This window comes from Arachis hypogaea, chromosome 13, assembly GCF_003086295.3.
Source record: "Arachis hypogaea cultivar Tifrunner chromosome 13, arahy.Tifrunner.gnm2.J5K5, whole genome shotgun sequence".
Taxonomy (NCBI): Eukaryota; Viridiplantae; Streptophyta; class Magnoliopsida; order Fabales; family Fabaceae; genus Arachis; species Arachis hypogaea.
Window position 1 is genome coordinate 111,275,152 of NC_092048.1, and position 6,223 is coordinate 111,281,374.

A 6,223-nucleotide genomic window follows, 5' to 3' on the forward strand; every position below is an offset into this window, starting at 1 on the left:
CCTTTTTCAAAAACCATTTTCGAAAATCACTAACTCTTTTTCAAAAATTATTTTCGAAAATTCTCTCTCTCTTATCTCCTTCTATTTATTTATTCATCTACTAACACTGCATCTCACCCAAATTCGAACCCTCTCTTCCATCTGTGTTCGAATTTTTTCTTCTTCTTTTCTTCTACTTACACAGGGACCTCTATACTGTGGTAAAAATGATCCCTATTATTATTATTTTTCTGTTCCCTCTTTTTCATATGAGCAGGAGCAAGGACAAGAATATTCTTGTTGAAGCAGATCCAGAACCTGAAAGGACTCTGAAGAAGAAACTAAGAGAAGCTAAATTACAACAATCCAGCAAGCATGGTGCACGAAATTGTGATCTCCAGGCTCGAACAAATCCTGGTAATGGCTCCAAAGCTTGGTGCTCTGATCTTAATTCATGATTGTCACAACTTCGATACAACTAACCAGCAAGTGCACTGGGTCGTCTAAGTAATACCTTACGTGAGTAAGGGTCGAATCCCACGGAGATTGTTGGTATGAAGCAAGCTATGGTCACCTTGTAAATCTCAGTTAGGAAGATATAAATAGATAATGGTGTTTTCGAAAATAAGTAATAAAAGAAGGACAGAGGTACTTATGTAAATCATTGGTAGGAATTTCAGATAAGCGAATGGAGATACTTTCGTTCCTCTGAACCTCTGCTTTCCTGCTATCTTCATCCAATCAGTCTTACTCCTTTCCATGGCTGGCTTTATGCAAGGGAATCACCGTTGTCAGTGGCTACATCCCCTCCTCTCAGTGAATAATATGCTCACGCACCCTGTCACGGCACGGCTATTCATCTGTCGGTTCCCGATCATGCTGGAATAGGATTCACCCTCCTTTTGCGTCTGTCACTAACGCCCAGCATTCGCGAGTTTGAAGCTCGTCACAGTCATTCAATCATTGAATCCTACTCGGAATACCACAGACAAGGTTTAGACTTTCTGGATTCTCTTGAATGCCGCCATCATTCTAGCTTACGCCACGAAGATTCCGGTTAAGAGATCTAAGAGATATTCATTCTAGCTTATTTCATGTAGAACGGAAGTGTTTGTCAGGCACGTGTTCATAGGGGAGATGGTGATGAGCGTCACACATAATCATCACCTTCATCACGTTCTTGGGTGCGAATGGATATCTTAGAAGCGAAATAAGATGAATTGAATAGAAAACAGTAGTACTTGCATTAATCTTTGAGGAACAGCAGAGCTCCACACCTTAATCTATAGAGTGTAGAAACTCTACCGTTAAAAATACATAAGTGAAGGTCCAGGCATGGCCGAGATGGCCAGCCCCCTAAAACGTGATCAAAGGATCATAAGGTAATCCAAAGATGCCTAATACAATAGTAAGAGGTCCTATTTATAATAAACTAGCTACTAGGGTTTACATGAGTAAGTATTTGATGTATAAATCCACTTCCGGGGCCCACTTGGTGTGTGTTTGGGCTGAGCTTAAGTGTTGCACGTGCAGAGGCCAATTGTGGAGTTGAACGCCAGTTTTTGTGCCAGTTTGGGCGTTCAACTCTGGTTTTGGATCCTTTTCTGGCGCTGGACGCCAGATTTGGGTAGAAAGCTGGCGTTGAACGCCAGTTTACGTCGTCAATTCTTGGCCAAAGTATGGACTATTATATATTGCTAGAAAGCCCTGGATGTCTACTTTCCAACGCTATTGGAAGCGCGCCATTTCAAGTTTTGTAGCTCCAGAAAATCCACTTTGAGTGCAGGGAGGTCAGAATCCAACAGCATCAGCAGTCCTTTTTCAACCTTTGAATCTGATTTCTGCTCAAGTCCCTCAATTTCAGCCAGAAAATACCTGAAATCACAGAAAAACACACAAACTCATAGTAAAGTCCAGAAATGTGAATTTAACACAAAATCTATTAAAAACATCCCTAAAAGTAACTAGATCCTACTAAAAACATACTAAAAACAATGTCAAAAAGCGTATAAATTATCCGCTCATCACAACACCAAACTTAAATTGTTGCTTGTCCCCAAGCAACTGAAAATCAAAATAGGATAAAAAGAATAGAATATACTATAAATTCCAAACTGTCAATGAAACATAGCTTCAATCATATGAGCGGGACTTATAGCTTTTTGCCTCTTGAATAGTTTTGGCATCTCACTTTATCCATTGAGGTTCAGAATAATTGGCATCTATAGGAACTCAGAGTTCGAATAGTGTCATTGACTCTCCTAGTTCAGTATGATGATTCTTGAACACAGCCTCTTTATGAGTCTTGGCCGTGTCCCTAAGCACTTTGTTTTCCAGTATTACCACCGGATACATAAATGCCACAGACACATAATTGGGTGAACCTTTTCAGATTGTGACTCAGCTTTGCTAAAGTCCCCAATTAGAGGTGTCCAGGGTTCTTAAGCACACTCTTCTTTTGCTTTGGACCTTGACTTTAACCGCTCAGTCTCAAGTTTTCACTTGACACCTACACGCCACAAGCACATGGTTAGGGACAGCTTGGTTTAGCCGCTTAGACCGGGATTTTATTCCTTTAGGCCCTCCTATCCACTGATGCTCAAAGCCTTGGGATCCTTTTTATTGCCCTTGCCTTTTGGTTTTAAGGGTTATTGGCTTTTTGCTCTTGCCTCTTGGTTTTAAGAGCTTTTGGCTTTTTCTGCTTGCTTTTTCTTTTTCTTTCTATTTTTTTTCGCCTATTTTTTTTTTCTGCAAGCTTTGTTCTTTGCTGCTTTTTCTTGCTTCAAGAATCATTTTTATGATTTTTCAGATTATCAAATAACATGTCTCCTAGTCATCATTCTTTCAAGAGCCAACATATTTAACATTCTTAAACAACAACTTCAAAAGACATATGCACTGTTCAAGCATACATTCAGAAAACAAGAAGCATTGTCACCACATCAATATAATTAAACTAAGTTCAAGGATAAATTCGAAACTCATGTACTTCTTGTTCTTTTGAATTAAAACAGTTTTTCTTTAAGAGAGGTGATGGATTCATAGGACATTCATAACTTTAAGACAAAGTTACTAACTACTAATGATCATGTAATGAAGACACAAACATGGATAAGCACATAACATATAAAACGAAAAAACAGAGAAAGTAAGAACAAGGAATGAGTCCACCTTAGTGATGTCCTTGAGCTCTTCTATGTCTCTTCCTTGTCTTTGCTGCTCCTCCTTCATTGCTTTTAGATCTTCTCTGATTTCATGAAGGATGATGGAGTGCTCTTGATGTTCCACCCTTAGTTGCTTCCAATAATTGTGTGGAAGAAAATGAATCCCCTGAGGTATCTCAGGGATCTCTTAATTTGCAGTCAAATGTTCTACCACTGAGCTATAGACCCTTGATGGAAGCTTTTGTCTTCCCTTTCCTCTTTCTAGAGGTTTCTCTGGCCTTAGGTGCCATCAATGGTTATGGAAAAAACAAAAAAGCTATGCTTTTGCCACACCAAACTTAGAATGTTGCTCGCCCTCGAGCAAAAGAAGAAAGAATAGAAGAATAAGAAGAAGATATGGAGGAGATGGATGGGAGTGTGTATTCGGCCATATGGGTGGGATTGGGTGGGAGAGAGATGTTGAATTTTTGAAGGTAGTGGGTGTATGGATGTGAGTGGTAAATAGAAAAAAAGAAGGGATGATCATGAATGGAAAGAGAGATGATGAGGTAGGTGGGGATCCTGTGGGGTCCACAGATCCTGAGGTGTCAAGGCATTTACATCCCTGCACCAATTTAGGCATGTAAAATGCCCTTGCACACAACTCTGGGCGTTCAGCGCCAGGTTGGTGCCCATTTTGGGCGTTCAACGCCCCTTTGCTGCCATTTCTGGCGTTGAACGCCAGAACCATGCTTATTCTGGGCGTTCAGCGCCAGGATGCTCCCATTCTGGGCGTTCAGCGCCAGAACTATGCTCTGTTCTGGCGTTTGAACGCCAGACAGATGCTCCTCCAGGGTGTGATTTTTCTTCTGCTGTTTTTGATTCCGTTTTCAATTTTTATATTTATTTTGTGACTCCTCATGATCATGAACCTATAAAGACACATAACTAAGAAAAATATAGTTAGATAAATAAACATTGGGTTACCTCCCAATAAGCGCTTCTTTAATGTTAATAGCTTGACAGTGGGCTCTCATGGAGCCTCACAGATGTGCAGAGCTTTGTTGAGACTCTCCAACACCAAACTTAGAGTTTGGATATGGGAGTTCAACCACCAAACTTAGAGTTTGGATATGGGAGTTCAACCACCAAACTTAGAGTTTGGTTGTGGCCTCCCAACACCAAACTTAGAGTTGGACTGTTGGGGGCTCTGGTTGACTCTGCTTGGAGAGAAACTTTTTCTGCTTCCTCTCCATGGTTGCAGAGGGAGATCCTTGAGTTTTAAACACAAGGGAGTTCTCATTCCATTGAAGGAATATTTCACCTCTGTCAACATCAATCACAGCTCTTGCTGTGGCCAGGAAAGGTCTTCCTAGGATGATGGATTCATCCTCTTCCTTTCCAGTATCCAGGACTATGAAATCAGTAGGTATGTAAAGGCCCTCAACCTTTACTAATACATCTTCTACTTGTCCATAAGCCTGTTTTCTTGAGCTGTCTGCCATCTCTAGTGAGATTTTAGCAGCTTGCACCCCATAGATTCCCAGTTTCTCTATTACAGAGAGGGGCATGAGGTTTATTCTTGAACCAAGGTCACACAGAGCCTTAAAGATCATGGTGCCTATGGTACAAGGTATTATGAACTTTCCAGGATCCTGTCTCTTCTGAGGCAATGTCAGTTGATCCAGATCACTTAGTTCATTGATGAACAAGGGAGGTTCAACTTCCCAAGCATCAATGCCAAATAATTTGGCATTCAGCTTCATGATTGCACCAAGAAACTTGGCAGTTTGCTCTTCAGTGACATCCTCATTCTCTTCAGAAGAGGAATACTCATCAGAGCTCATGAAGGGTATAAGGAGGTTCAATGGAATCTCTATGGTCTCTAGATGAGCCTCAGAGTCCTTTGGTTCCTCAGAGGGAAGCTCCTTATTGATCACTGGATGTCCCAGGAGGTCTTCCTCCTTGGGATTCACGTCCTCTCCTCTCCTCACAGGTTCGGCCATGGTGCTTATGTCAATGGCCTTGCACTCTCCTTTTGGATTTTCTTCTGTATTACTTGGGAGAGTACTAGGAGGGATTTCAGTGATCCTTTTACTCAGCTGGCCCACTTGTGCTTCCAGATTTCTAATGGAAGACCTTGTTTCATTCATGAAACTTACAGTGGCCTTAGATAGATCAGAGACTAGATTTGCTAAATTAGAAGCATTTTGTTCAGAGTTCTCTGTCTGTTGCTGAGTTGATGATGGAAAAGGTTTATTATTGTTAAACCTGTTTCTTCCACCATTATTAAAGCCTTGTTGGGGCTTTTGATCCTTCCATGAGAAATTTGGATGATTTCTCCATGTTGAGTTATAGGTGTTTCCATAAGGTTCACCTAAGTAATTTACCTCTGCTATTGCAAGGTTCTCAGGATCATAAGCTTCTTCTTCAGAAGATGCCTCTTGAGTACTGTTGGATGCAGCTTGCATTCCATGCAGACTCTGAGAAATCATATTGACTTGCTGAGTCAATATTTTGTTCTGAGCCAATATGGCATTCAGAGTATCAACTTCAAGAACTCCCTTCTTCATAGGCGTCCCATTACTCACAGGATTCCTTTCAGAAGTGTACATGAACTGGTTATTAGCAACCATGTCAATGAGTTCTTGAGCATCTGCAGGCGTTTTCTTTAGGTGAATGGATCCACCTGCAGAAGTGTCCAGTGACATCTTTGATAGCTCAGATAAACCATCATAGAATATATCCAGGATGGTCCATTCTGAGAGCATGTCAGAAGGACACTTTTTGGTCAACTGTTTGTATCTTTCCCAAGCTTCATAGAGGGATTCACCTTCTTTCTATCTGAAGGTTTGAACATCAGCTCTAAGCTTGCTCAGCTTTTGAGGAGGAAAGTACTTGGCTAAGAAAGCCGTGACCAGCTTATCCCAAGAGTTCAGGCTGTCTTTAGGTTGAGAATCCAACCATAATCTAGCTCTGTCTCTTACAGCAAAAGGGAAAAGCATGAGCCTGTAGACTTCAGGATCTACTCCATTAGTCTTAACAGTATCACATATCTGCAAGAATTCAGTTAAGAACTGAAAAGGATCTTCAGATGGAAG